At 39.1% G+C, this 14,805-nt stretch overlaps 1 protein-coding gene across 2 annotated transcripts in view; it reads left to right on the forward strand.

The window, feature by feature from the left end:
• The first annotated feature begins 1,417 nt into the window (after positions 1–1,417).
• The window catches only part of SPSB4 (splA/ryanodine receptor domain and SOCS box containing 4), a 185,027-nt gene continuing 171,639 nt past the window's right edge, over positions 1,418–14,805 (forward strand). For both annotated transcript variants that reach the window (XM_063339901.1, XM_063339903.1), the window contains exons 1-3: positions 1,418–1,462; positions 2,123–2,195; positions 9,470–9,634. The gene's annotated coding sequence lies outside the window, so the exon portion shown is untranslated. The remainder of the gene's footprint in view (positions 1,463–2,122; positions 2,196–9,469; positions 9,635–14,805) is intronic.

Genomic DNA, 14,805 nt, shown 5'->3' on the forward strand with positions numbered 1-14,805 from the left:
AAGCGAGATCTTGACTAGACAAATTAACCTACTTCCCCATCTATTGTGTGCTAAGAAATTATTTTTAGCATGTCTGTGACACTTTTGATAATTACTTTTCTATGTAATCAAAGGCTGTATTTAACAAAACAGAGATGAAACGGGGAGTTCAGCATGAAAGGAGAGATGTCTATGTAATCATCTTTATCTTCCTCATATTAATAACCCGGGAAAGCACTGTTACAGAACTGATAGTTACCTTCTGAAAGCAGAGGATAAATAATTACCTGTATTGAGTGCTTGTTAATAGCATTTTAAAATCACTTGTGAAGAATCTGGCCCCAACAGGTGCTTAGTAGGCTGCAGAATCATAAAAATGGTGTGTAAACGTGGCTACCTGCTTTCACAGGTAGCTTCTCCTTCTCTTCCATACAGACGTTGTCTAATATGAAGATACTGTGGAATTCCATGAGTTGAGTCAGTTGCTTTGTGGCCTGTTCCTGTTGGGTCATTCAGCCTGGATTGCCCCCAGAACCTGAAGGGTAAAATTTGCAAGAGGAGAATTGTTAGAATATCTAGCAATGTGGAAGCCACTTTCTGCTTTAAGCTAGTGCTGTGCTGAAAGCTATCAGAGCAACCAAGTGCCACTCCAAGCATCTTCTCGCCTTCGGTTGCTTGCAAAAGAAAATATCGGCTTGGGGGAAAAAAACCAAACAAAACTCAAAATAGGATAAAGCCCAGTAATTCACAGAAAACTATCAAATTAATAGAACCTAATTTAAAAATCAGCATGAATCTTATATTGTTCAGTATGCCTTGTCCATTTGTCCATTTAACTTTTTCTTTTCTTTTTTTTTTTAATTAACAGCTTTCAAATAAAGTACTGAAAAATACTTTGACTGGAGGGTTTTGGAATGAAATGACAAATTTAACTTGCAGTTTGTCAGCAACTAGGAACAGAATTTCTCCAGCCCCATTTTGCTGAGGGCATTTTCTCCATTGTTGGTCTCTTTCTGATCATCTGTACTGCCTGGGAAAGGAAAAAATCTCTATTTTATTAGCTTCGCTGAAGAAATTGAATGGGGGAGGGGGGTTCCGTGACTGGCTGTTGAGTAAAAAAAGAAGTTATGGCAAGATTATGATTATTTTCTCCTGCTGTGATGAGATTAGAAAAAGTTAAAGTCAGCACCTGGTTGTGGATAACCATCAGTAAAGATGATATATACAGTAAAAATGAAATCTAGTATTTCTTTCACAATTCAAGCAGCAATCAGTTTCTGAGCTCACTTCCTCATTAAGGAACTTCTCTTCAAAGAACCATCATTAAATTATGTTTCTCTGCTTCTCAGGATGATGTGTACTTCCTAACTTAGCACTTACACAGTACGAAAGAAATCATTAATTTTGAGCTTTTCAGTCCTCTCCATTGATTTGCAAGAGGAAAAAAAATAATGGAACGATTCCTTTCAGGTCTGAAAAGAAGGTGAGATGTCTACTTATTCATCAATATACTTGGACTGCCTGTCCCTCCACCATGAACATCTACTGTGCTTTTTAAAGTTTGTCAAAAACTGGAGAAGTTATAACATAAGTTTAGTTAAGAGTTAAAATATTCCTCACATCTTCATCTTTTCTGTGGACTTAGCTGGCTATATTGGGAATGACGCAGGAGTGGATTTCACTTGAAAAGTAAACTTAGATATTTAAAATTTATTTTGAAATATCTGAAAAGTTTTGAAAGGCCTTGGAGTCCAGTAAATTCCCTCCACTGTGTTTAAAATTCAGCACTTTTCACAGGAGGTGTTTTTTTAGAACTGTGTTACAAGGCTTTACAAGTCAAGCTTCAGATGAAATCTTATAATTGGAATCTAATTTTCTAAAAATAAGCATAATTTGAGCGTGATACCTGACTCTGAAGCACTGAACACGGATGGCCTCTGTTGCACATAGCTACCTCTATTGGTCTGAGCTGTTGAAACCATATGGCTGAAACATTGTAGGATGGTAAAGAATAGTTAAACATTCTATTTTTAGTGTTAAATATTGAGTCATTCACAAGCTATTCATAATAAGCACTCTTATCTTACTTATTTTGTCTTTATTTTGAGTTAATGTTTATTATCTGAATGATTCTACCTACCAGAGGAAAATGGAAGTTAGCTGATCCTGTAACTCTGTGAAGAATCTACCGGGAAGATTTCACTAAGAGGCATCAGGTATTTCATTAACTATGCATTTGAGCAAATTAATTTTCTTAATCTCATTTCTTGAGAGTAGGCAATTGTGCTGCAGAGATCCTGTTGGTGTTACTGCTCCATAATCCAAACGTTTCTCTGGTGTGTGCTTCCCAGCCTACAGATTTGTCAGCAGACTATTCTGTTCTGCTCCACTGTTTTTTCTAATTATACTATATATTCCTCTTCCTATAACTTCTATCCCATACAAACAATATATTTTAATCAGTTGAAAGAACATTATTTCAATAGCTTATTTGTAAATTCTGATTGCCAGTATTATTTCATGACACAAAGTTGATTCAAAGTTACATGTTTCAACTTTGATTAGTACTTCTGCTTTTCTTAGTTGTACAAAAGACAGCTAATATATTTCAGCTGGGCTTCCTTTTGCTTCAAAAGCTGGGCTTATGACCATGGTATATGGAAATCGAGAGTATAACAAATACTGATTTATCTTATCTGCTAAATATCTGCTTATTACATTAATACTGGGATGTTGTGTTGGAGTTTGGTTCCTGTTTATTCATGGCAATAATCCATCTTTTCCTCAGCAGCTGAAGCATATCTAATGCCAATTACAGCTATTACCCTGATTCCGACTGTTTGAAAATTCATGTTGTCATATTTACTCTTGACTATTTATATGGCAAGCACGGGGGTATGGAAAAAAAAAGTATAGGTCAAAAAAAGGACAGAAAGAAAAAAATACACCTGTTGAATTAGAGGGCTCAGTTGTTTCTTATGTGAATTGAAAAATTGCAAAGTGTTACATAGCCACCTAATTGCTATCCATCAATATCAATGTCCAGTTTACTCCAACTAGGCATGAACCACCTTGTGGGAAAAGCAATTAACAAGTGAAATCATATACCTCAAATTCTCAGGGTTTAGGCCATTTTATTATAATCCAGTGATGGTTACCACACAGACTTTACTTCCATTCAGATAATCTAGTTTACAAGCTGTTTGGAAACTCATCTTCAGTTTATACCTGATTGTTCTGTATTTGAACAATATTATTTTGCTATTTTCAGATTTGGCTTCATTTATGATTGTGTTACATAATGACACCATGATAATTAAATCACTCTCCATGACGGGATCGGTTTCAAATTTCCTAGTGAAACATCTCAAAATGAGCCCTCTGCCTGTTTTGTTACTCCATGCAGGCGGAGTCTAGCTCTGCCTTCAGTGTTTCCTCAACGAAAAAAAAAAGGCCATTTTGGCTGAATAAAGACCATGTAATATCAGAAGGAGCAAATTTACATATCTTGCATTCTCTTAATTTCTCAGAGGGTTGGTGTGCATGAACTCGTTGGTACTGCCTCCATCAACAGCCCCAAAGTCGCCTCGGGTCTCAGACAGATAAACGGAAAATCAATACAGCAAAAAAGCCAATGAAGGGTTTAATTAAATTAACCAACGGCTGCTCAGGCTTCAGTGTACTGGCATCTGTAGAAGGCATTCGTGGGTGTGCATAGGTTTGCAGCTGGTGCTAGACTAGTGTGATTAAATCCAGCATGGGTTTACTGGCAGCCGCTGTTAGGTTCCCCTTATCAGTGGTGTGGTTGAAAGAGATTCAGACTGTCCTCAGGAACCTCTTCTGGTACAAAGGCAGCCAAGCCCAAAATTGTCCTACAGGATCAGTGTATGGTAAGCCTTTGTCGAGCCCTCATCCTCCCCAGTCCCTAGCCTACATGTCTTCAGCTTCACTCCTGGGACATCTCTGAGCCTGCAAAATGTTCTCGGTGGAAGAACACAGGAGGAGCTGGACCATTCTCCATACATAGTTGAGTCATAGATGTTGTCTTATGGATAAAGGAACAGATTTGGCTGCAGGTAAGGTGCCCTGGGCATTATTATGTCCTATAATGAGGTAGTGAACAGAACATTTTCATTTCCTGTTCTTTCCTTTCTAAGTGAATTTACAGGTGGCTGACTCCTGCTTCTATTTTCAGTAATTTATTCTTTTACTTAAACCAGCAAATGAAAATATGAGTTATCTTCCTGGCTGACATTTGCATATTCATTAAACATTTCATTAAATTATTTCACAGCGTTTTTAATGATTGCTCACTGACAGCTCAGGATGTGTCTATCTCCTGGCAATCTAAATTGGCAGAGCTGTACCGTGGCTGACTTGAAAGGGCATGATAGTTCTTACCCATTGGTAAAATGCAGCAGTGGCAGAGAAAGGCTGAACTTTTAATAGGCAATTTACCGTTGCAAGCTCTCTCCCCTTCATTTCCAAATTCCTTTAAAATATTTGCATGTTCAGCAGCACCAAAATTATCTCCACTAGCATACAGGCGTAATGGGAACACTTATAGGTCCTGACATTTCTTATTCTGATTTGTATTCATGGTTTTGACATTAGGGTTTATTTTGTATTTGTATTCAAAGACAGCATGAATGGGAAATTAACACAACATAGTCAAATAATAGGAAGAATATAAACTGGTGGATTAACTGTCTTTTTAAAATCTGACTTCAACCCCTCTGCTGAAGTCAACGTTTTCTAGAAAATATCCCTATTGAATACACTGGATTATATTATACAATCCTGGATTTTTAAGGACATCTGTGATAGCTGGAAGACTAATCCATTCAAAGGACAAAGCATGAATTCTCCCCACTATGGAACTAACACTAGTAATTTATTGTGTTTGGCAAACTATGTGAAGGACTGCCATTTCTTGGCTGTTATGTAGAAATACGCATTGACGGTGTGCAAGTCAAGAACTGCAAGGTGAGACTTGTGTAATCACAAGGTAGTTGTGAAATCAAAAAAAGATAGCATAGTGATAAGACTTAATTCTTCACTCAAGTGCTCATTGACTTATGTTTATTTTCTCATTTCAGCTCGATACGCATTTTATGAAAAAGCTAACTGCTCGTGACAAGATAGTGTATAGGATTTGACAGTAAATTAAAACTTGTTTGGCACAGGAAACCTGGCACTGAACAGAACTTACTGCTTCAAGTTTAGATGTGACACAGAGAATGAGGTTGGAGCTATGCAGTTGAAAATTAAAAAGCTATTCCTTTAAATTCACTGGGGGTTCAATTTTTATCTAGGTTCCTGCGTCCCCTAAGGATTTACAACTCTGGCCCCAGCTCTTGGAAATTTAGTAAGTTATACTCAAGTGAAAAAATAGTACGTTATAATAGAAGTATTTGAAAACCTTAATAAAAGGCAGCTCTATCTGCTCTGCTCTTAATAGGAGTAATAAAATAGATGGCAGTAGAAGAAATGTGCTAATGTATGTTTATAAGTCATATGCATAAGACAAGGGTAGTGTGATAAGTTGCACATAGCTTTTTTTCCAGTGGGATTTACTGACTGTGAATATATGGCCATGCTGGAAAGCACAGATGAAAACTGTAGGAATGTGAATCATTTCCTTCCTCAGTTAAAATGTGCAAAAACTTAAGCTGCCAGAGATTTGTAAAAAACCAATACTTTATAGGAGGCTTTTTTCCTACTTTTTTTGCCACATCTCTAATTTTGTTAAAACACTTTACAGAAACATTGCAGGAAGCAGTTTCTGGTGTTGGAAAACAAATATTTCGCTTTTCTAAGAATCATACATTAAAATATTGCAAAGTCATCCACAATAATGTTACTTTAATTGGAAACAGGGTTTGGGTTTTTATCTCTTACAGTAGTCATATGCATAAACTTGACTTTTAGTGATGATCATATAAATATAAATCAAGACAAATGGATCAGTAACACCAATAAAGTTGACTTCAGAAGGCTCTCTACAGCTTTTAATAACTTGGGCAAAAAGCATGTGCTACTGGGGATGACCTGGTCTCCTAATACCGCTTCTATTTACTGAGTAATAGAGAAGTTGTAATAGATTTATTATGCAAAATCAGTAACAAACAGTTACCGATGGTATGATTTGCAAGAATGCTTAGCAGTACTTTAAAGATTAGATTTTGTTCCTAGCAAAACTTTGCTTAGGTTCAAGAAAAAGGCTATATTTTATCTTTAATGTGGCAATGGAATATTGTGCTAAACTTACAATTTTTTTTTTAATTATGTGCAGAAACTACAGTGACGTGAGCATTTTCTAGAATTGGGAAATTAAACAGGTTATTACTCTCTTTTTGAAGAAATTTATTGTGATTGCAAGACTGCTATTTCTATTCATTTTCAGTGCAATAAATTGGTTTTGCAAGATTTTGTTATTCTTCCTCCCCACACCGAAATCTGTCTTGTCTCCTGCTAAACTTAGCTTAAGGAAGGGCCAAATGCGTTTTGCCTATGTAGAAAATATACAGATCTCTTTTTATTCTCAGAAATAAATTTTCTTACAAAGCATATCAATTATGCTGTTAATCACACAGAACGTTTATAACTTTTTTCACATGCTGACTGTATTATTTTTGGTTATTATTCTTATGATAGTATGCCTAATTATTCTTTGAATAACAGACAAAATTACGCATAAATTTATTCATTCATGATATTTGAAGGCTTCTGTTTCCTAATGCAGGTATACATGGTTGCTTTTTATAACCTTTTATTTGATTTTTGTCAATGAAAGGTGTCATTGTTATTAAGTAACAGACAAAAAGCCCCATCAGTAAGAAGACTTTCCTGCAGATGAGCCTCCTTTGTGTATCGCTAATCTGCATATCTGTGTTGAAGAACAAAGAATGTTAACTTGCTCTGATAAATGCACTGAGTAACTGTAAAAGTTAGAGCAAATATAAAAATGAACTGGCATGCATCCTTGGTAACAATGGAAGGGTTTGTTATTACTGGTTTCATCTCTGTTCTCTGTTGTCCTTTCCAAGATCGCCTGGGTATTTTCCTGTAACCACTGAGATGCTCTTGATTCTTCTTCATCTCTGTTGTGGCATATGGAGGCTTTTCATCTTCTTGGACAGCCTTTTAAATAGCATTTCTTCTGAAGCGTTCAGCTAGTTTTTGGTGTGCGGCCTGTTAGGGTGCATAGTGCGCACCCTTGAAAACAGTTTTGAAATTCCCTCTGACTCAGCCTCTACTCGGTGGCAGCTAGGGAATGGAGAGGTTGGAACTGGCTGAGCCAGGGAGACTCTTCCCGTTGTTTTCCTCAGTTATTTTCTGAAGGCAGCCAGTAAATGCAGCACTGCCTGCAGGTGCTTTGTGTGGCTCTGTGCTCCTGCATTGTGTGTCTCTGTCCCTTCTGGTCACACAAGCCACATACAGCCATCTGCAACTGGCTTCTCAATGGTTTTACAGACCTTGCTGTACATGCACATAATATGCACGTACGCAAACATACACACCCACGTATACGTAGTGCTTTCAGATTTGTTCTCTGCATGTAACTGATCCACTGGTACCTTTATACGTGCCACAGGGTGATATTCCCCAGTGCCAGATTTTGGATCAAGGTGTCACAGGAGTTCTGCTGGTTTCTGTCACTATGAACCATGTAATAAAGCAACTTGGAAGACTGGTTATTTGGAGTGGGTTTCATAACATCACGATACTGTAATTTTTGAGAGGATACTTCTACACAGCTGCTAGTGAAAGGAAACTATAATAGCTATTAGCTATGAGTTAGCTCTTTAAATTAATCTCTAGGCTAGACAAGGCTCCACTAACAAAGTTGAGTTCTCTTTAAAATACGTTATCACGTTGTGAGTGGCAACTAAAATACATCTTAAAGTTGATTGACTTTAATACAGAACTGTAAACTTTTAAATTCTGTAATCGTACATGTATTGTGTACTAATTTAAATTGGGTATGCAGTACTTGGGTTTAAAATTTATGGCATCCCCATGTTGTTTCTTAACATGAAATTGTGAGCAAATTTTCTCAGTCTTAACTGCCGTGTAAAGTGACTTGTTAAGAAACATATCCTGCTTCCTAACTTGGACTATGCAAAATTCATCAGGAATCAGAATATTTGATTCTTTTAAATACTTAGAAGATATATAAAAAACAAACAAACAAACAGGCAAAAGATCAGTATTATTTCCCTTTTTTTGTGAATACTTTGCCACTTAAACTACTTGCTGCCCTCTGGACCATTTCTAGTACATTAGCATTCCAAACTAGTGAAACTTTCAAGCCTTCATTACGTGTTAATAAAAATAAATGAGATTTGGTTTTTATTTATTTCTTTTACTCTAAATACAGAGTTTCCCCTTGGGAATGGGGAAGGTTCAGGACAGGAATATTCAGCCTTTGATCAGTGAAATTCTTAGGTTCTGGTATGTCATGATTCATCAGAATTAGAATCATTTATTACCATTTGAAAAAACAGATATACTCACGCTTTCGAAACATCAAATGCCCCTTTCCCCAGCTGCAGTCCTGGTATGAAGCATCACAGCATTTTCAAAGTTAAAAGCACAGCATTATTTATATCTATAAAAGCTATTTTGGGTGATTTTTTTATAATGTTCTAATACAACTGATTGGATGTAACTCATTCCTACTTTCCAGGACACTATCATTGGATTTGTAATACCAAATTGGCCAGGATTTATTGTGGTAGGATACACAAATGCTAAAAATATCAAAAAATTGTAAATCAACAATGTAGTGTATGTGTAAAATATATAACTTCCATGGTAATATACAGTAGTTTTATTGTGCCTAATTTGGAATGCACACAACCCCGCTCTGTCCTTACACAATTATCCAGGAGGACTGAAATCAAACCCCAAGCTTCAAGCATCAAATGCCACTATGGAGCTGGGGCGAAGTGGTTTTGATATTTTAACTGTGCTTCAGCATGTGAACAATGGATGCGTTTTGCCAAGCGTTAACTATCAAAAAGATACCCACCTAGCGTAGGACAGTTGTCCAGCTTTCTCATGCAGGTAAAGCAGAGGCCCACAGTGTCTGCACAAGGTGGGATGAATCACCCTCTGAAGGTCCTTCTTCCTCTCGGTCGGCAGCAGGAGGGATGGATGATGGGCAGAGACCCTCGTCTCCTATTTATACCGCTTGAATCGCAGGTGGCTCTCACTAGGTGTCTGTGGGTGCACTCGCGTGGGTGCTGATGCCTGTGCATGGACTCCTTTCACTTTCGAAAATGGAACATTTTAATTTTTTTAGCATGCAAGCTCTGAGCATTTGTTCAAAAATCAGGGAAAACTTAGGCAGGTTTATAATAGGAGTATATGAAAAGTATGTAACCTGCTTTTACTTCCCTTCAGCGTATGTTGAATTTCCCTAGTGATCTCTGGGTAACTTCTTTCATTTGTATATTACTTGATTTTTTTTTCTTACACCTAGGAGGATAAGTTACGATGGGGATGGATGTTCTTCACTGAGATTTACAAGCTTAAAATCTTCCTGGAAAATGCCAAGCCATTCCATACTCCTCGGTATCTATTTCCAGTACCTGTGCCCCTTCTGCTTCCGTGGACAAGAGGAATGCTGTTTCACGTTGATCTACAGGTAATTCAGTAAAACTCCTTTTAGTCCATAATTAAAAGCTTTACAAGTTTTTTTAAAAGTTTGTAAAAATGTTAAGTGCCATTTTATGCTATTCGCTGGGGAAAGACAGAGAAGCAGAAAAAATTGTGCCTGATCCAAGAGGAAAATGCTCATTTGGGATTAAGCGGTGCCTGTCTCGACGTGTTCATCCGTGACAGCTCTGAAGGGAGAGATGGGGAGCGTGGCCGTTAGCCCTGCTTCACCCTTGGGCTGTCACCTCCGCTGCCCGGCCTCATCACCCGGGGGAGCTGAACGAACCCGCCATCGCCTGTTTCTGAGGGGTCGCCTCCCCTCACGGCCCGGACCGGCGCTGGCCGCCCACTCGGGCCGGCTGAGGCCGAGCACCCGCGGCCGGCCGGGGGCAGCTGCCGGCTCCAGAAGGCGCCTCTTCTCCTCGTGAGCCCGCCCAGGTGAGGGGAGCCCGCCCGGCGGGCGAACATTCCTCCGACGGGAAGGAAGGAGGCCCCGCCGCCCCCTCAGGGCGTTTCCCGCCGCCCCCTCAGACCGGCTCCCCCGGCCATTTGCCGCTTCCTCCGCAGCGCCCCCTCACAGCGCCCGGCGGGAAGGGGCGGCGGGGGCGGTGCCCCCCACACCCGGAGCGTCCCCGGCGGCAGGGAGGGAGGTGCCGGCCGGCTTTGCTGTGCCCGGCCGGGCGCTGGGCACGGCCGGTCGTGTCGGGCAGGCCCGGAGCGTGGCCGGCTGCGCTGCTGCCGCCGCTGCCACAGGTAATGCCCCGGTGTTAGTCATTCCTCCGGCTGGGGTTGTGTTTTTCCCTTTCTGTCACTAGGGGAAAGAAAAATATAAATTTCTCTGTTCCGAAGTCTTGACAGTTATGTGCTAAATCCCTTCGGTATCAGGGATGAAGGTATTTGATACTGCCTACTTAATTACCTTTTTTTTTTTTTTAACACTGCACTTCATTAACATTATCTGATTTATTCTGCTCCTGTTTTGCTTTTATTGCTGACATTTGTTACCTTTCACATGCTAAGTAACAATGTCTACGACATCTGAGGAGGGTCCACTGGTTTTATGTCCTGGTGACAACCCAGTGTGGAAGGGTAAGGCCCAAGCCGCGGCGAGGCGGCAGCATCCTTCAGACAGTAACGAGTTCTGCAGTGAATTATTTAAATGCCGCTAACGAGGAGGCTGTGTAGCATTGCCTCGTAGCACCACAGGTGACCTGCTTTTACATGGCCTATAGCGGCTCTCTGGGATGGTGTTTCAACGTTCGCTCACACTCGTGGCAAAATGGTGTTTCAGCTGCCCCATTTCTCACAGCGTGACACGTACTGCGGCGCAGCTTGGCGCTTCCTGTAGCGCGCTGAAGAGATGTACGGTTCCATTCATCATTTTCTTCAATCTGTCATCTCCTTAGCTTTTTTTGATTGCTGGACAAGGAAGTTAAAGTATCTTAATCTTGTGCTTTTATGTTGCGTTTCAAGACACAGAACATAAAGGGCTTAAAAGAAGATACACAGGATAAAAGCAAACATTTGTTTGCAGTGTGTTGCAGATACATTTTAATGAATAATCCCGGTTTTCATTTTCCTTTTGTCACAAATACGATAGCTGTGAGATCTCAGAGAATCTGGAAGAAGCAGAGACCTCCACGTGGAGTTGCTTGATCTTGTGTTTACTGCTCTCAGAGCCCACACGACTCTTGAACTGTTGAACCCTCGCTCCTCTCTGGAAGGGGTTTTGTGGCGCAGAGAGTCCTTTGGATTTTTGCCTTTCTGCTTCCCTATGGGTAAGGGCCCATGTGCCCGATTGAATAAATGGTTGATGGTGACACTAGGTGCGTTCTAATATGTATTTTAACATGAGTGTATTAAAACCTACATACGACTTACTATTCTGTGGAAGTAAATGAGAAAATCAAGTGTTTCAGTAAGCACATCTTTTAATAAATCAAAATTAGGGTCTTCCTTACATAATGCCTTATAATAGTTTAGATGCCTTTGTACCATTAGGAGAAAGAGGCTGGTGTCACTGAGAACTTACGCTTAGATCTGCAGTTGACATTAGCGGCGTTTAATCCTGATTTAATTCTGGAAGGCCTTAGAAGTTGCATGCTGTTGCAGAAGAATTTGTAGAGGGTTGTGCTTGTGTTTTGATTCTGAGCTTGGCAAATGAAAAGTGAGTTTTGTCAGTCTTTGTGGTGGCAGCAGGATCAAACCTGAAGAGGAAAGAGTGGATCCTTAACAAGGATGTTCTTACTGATTATGCAAAGTAAAAAAAAGCAGTAGAGAAGCAGGCAGAAATTCTGTTGCTGTGCTGTTTATTTTACAGTGAGCAATTTTGTAGTTGTGCGATATTATAAAAAAAACCCTGAACAGTACTGTTTTGCAGTGCTAGTTTCTATCTCTTTTTAGAATGCGAGTCTACCAATTCTACTTTTTTTCTGCCTTAATTTCATAAAGAAAGGTAGTGAATTGCCAAAACCAAGACTAACTTATTTTCTAGGTGCAGGCCTGGAATTGATGCTTTCTACATGTTAACTAATTGTAGAAGAATTAGAATTTACTGATCAAAGGGACAGGTTAGGTGGCATCAGGCCGTAAAACTTTCTTTAGTTTGGTTACTATTTGGCTTTTCCTTGTGCTTGTGTCCTTTGCTTTGGTTTATAAGGTTTGGTTTATTATGTAGGCTTGTTTTATTGTATGGGTTTCTGACTATTGATAAAATAAATTAAACTCACACATTAAACCAGTGTAAAGCAAAGTATTTCAGCTATCCATCAGAATTAAGTATTTGACTGTGACTTTAAACATGCACGAGTTATCAACTTTTAAAATACCAGTGCTACATCCATTTATCTTTGGGACTTCTTCAGCGTTAGAGATACATAATCCCTGATTTTGAGACCAACACAATTTCTTAATCTTCACAGATAAACTGCATGCAGTTCTGAGTGCCTGTTCCAGATGCTGAAGTAGGTGAGAGAGGGATCTCTCCCCTAGTTCAGAGCTTGCTTCTGGGAGGGTCAGTTCTGAATGGGATACATCCATCCAGGTGTTTTAGATGATTTAACCGCATTGCTTTAAATTTGCTCTTAATTAGTCTAATTTAAAGTGCTGTCCCTTTGGTTTGTATTAATTTTAAAAGTGCAGGCTACTTTAATTCTAAATGAGAGCAACCACTCTGGGATTTAATAAGCTCACCGTTGAGTGGTTTTGCCTAATCAAAAATGTTGTAAGTTTGTCAATCTAGACAAATCTGCAGATTCTGATGGTGAAAAGGCTGACCCCTGTTAAAATCGCTGATAAAGCTTCTACCAACTTCTGCAAAGTTTCTGTCTCAAAGCCTGTTTATCGGACATGTGTTAAGCAGCCATAAGACAGAATTACATAGGCAATAGTAAGTGTAAAGGAGAGTTGCTTTTACTGAGCACTGGGGCAATGTAACTCAGCGCTCAGTGCAGGTATTCCAATTATATGTAGTAGTTTTTCTTCCTGAGATAAATGTTGCGTGTGTTAAAGACCCTGATTTTGAAGAGTTTACTGAGCATGGTTCTAATTTCTTTTATATTTGTCTTGTAATAGTCATATGAATTATGTGCTTTCAGTGATGTTACTCTTGATCTTCTCTTAAGGAATATAAGATAGAAATTGTATTAAGAATTTACTTATCTGCGAGGCAGACTCTGATTAAGATCTACACAGATCTGTGTCTGCGATACCAGACACGGTATAGTGTATGCCTGCAATTTGGTCCTGTCTCACTTTCTCTTTGGGCACAGCTTCTTATACACGTGCTCTGACCAATACAGTAATAGCAAGTATTCGCTCTGCTCTTCCTAAGCGTACTGTGGGTATAATGAGCCTGAGCGACAGCTGGACTAATATCCAACAATGTGAGCAGCAAACACGTTCTTCCTTGGGCTTGCCATTTTCATCACTGCAGTAAAGGAGAGATTACTTCAGAGACACTCCAACGATGTAAATGGACCCCTTCTTACATGGGTTTATAGGAAAAATTAGGCTTGTTACAACTTAATTTAACCTTCCTTCTTCTCAAAACAGCATTAAAACCAGTAAGTTGGTAAGTCTTCATTTCATTTTTTGACGTTTCACTTTCAAAGCTTTGGTGTAGCTATTGCATTAAGTCACAGCACAAAACAAAAATTCCAGCAGACATTTCCTAAATTATCCTAGACACCTGTTCTCGTGCATTCCAGTAGTCTTGTAGTGTTAGTTGAATGTTGTTTGACTTTTTTGGCATGCTCTATTATATGCCTCTTAAACCTAAAAGTGCGATTTCTTGGTGAGACTATTCTCTATTTATAGAGAAAAAAAGACTATTGTCTATTTATAAAATTCCCCTTTAAAACTCTGCTGAGAAATGGTCTGGTCACAGAGTACTAGTTGAATAATCAGCTTTATAGTCTGCAAATGATTTTAAACATCTGTTGAACAAAGTAAGTGTGGAACTTATCAGTTACGGCCAAATATGCCCTAGATGCTTCCCTTTTGCCCTTGAAGGAAGCTAATGTTTTTAGTCTTCCAGCTTTGAGACAAAGGAACAGAATCACTTTATTGGACTACAGTTATATTTTATTTTAGCAGATACCATGAGTTCCTGAAAGACCAATTAACCTTAATATAAACTGACTGTGCCATGTTGCATATTGCCCTTTGGAAGCTCTGTTGAAGTTTGCTGATGTTTACAGTGGCTGCTCACAATGATAATTAGATGTTAAAGTGATGATCCTTGGATAGCCAAGAGGCTGCAAAGCTTTCTCAAGGGATCAAGGCCCTGCAGAAGGAAAGATGATAGCCTGCAATCTGAAGGTGAGGTAGAGCAGTGCTTAACCCATACCCTTCATTTTTATCTTGTTGGCTGAGAAAAATATCCACTTTAGAAATAGCTGAATGCTTCCTGATAAGTAGAGAGTACATTTTTAAAAGGTGGTTAATTAATCATAGGTTGTTTCTTTGAACATAATTGCTTCTCCTAGAAGAATGAAGGCTGGGAAAAGATGGGAGATTTCCAGAGAGACTTCTTAAGTCCTGACTAAAATAAAGATTATCTAAAATCTGTATAAATTGCTCCAACAAAGCAAACTCCCTGCTGATTAAAAAACAGTACTCAGATGGAATTAGTGTGATTTTTATTTTTTTTTTTACATT

Source organism: Chroicocephalus ridibundus, chromosome 6 (assembly GCF_963924245.1).
Source record: "Chroicocephalus ridibundus chromosome 6, bChrRid1.1, whole genome shotgun sequence".
NCBI classification, from domain to species: Eukaryota; Metazoa; Chordata; class Aves; order Charadriiformes; family Laridae; genus Chroicocephalus; species Chroicocephalus ridibundus.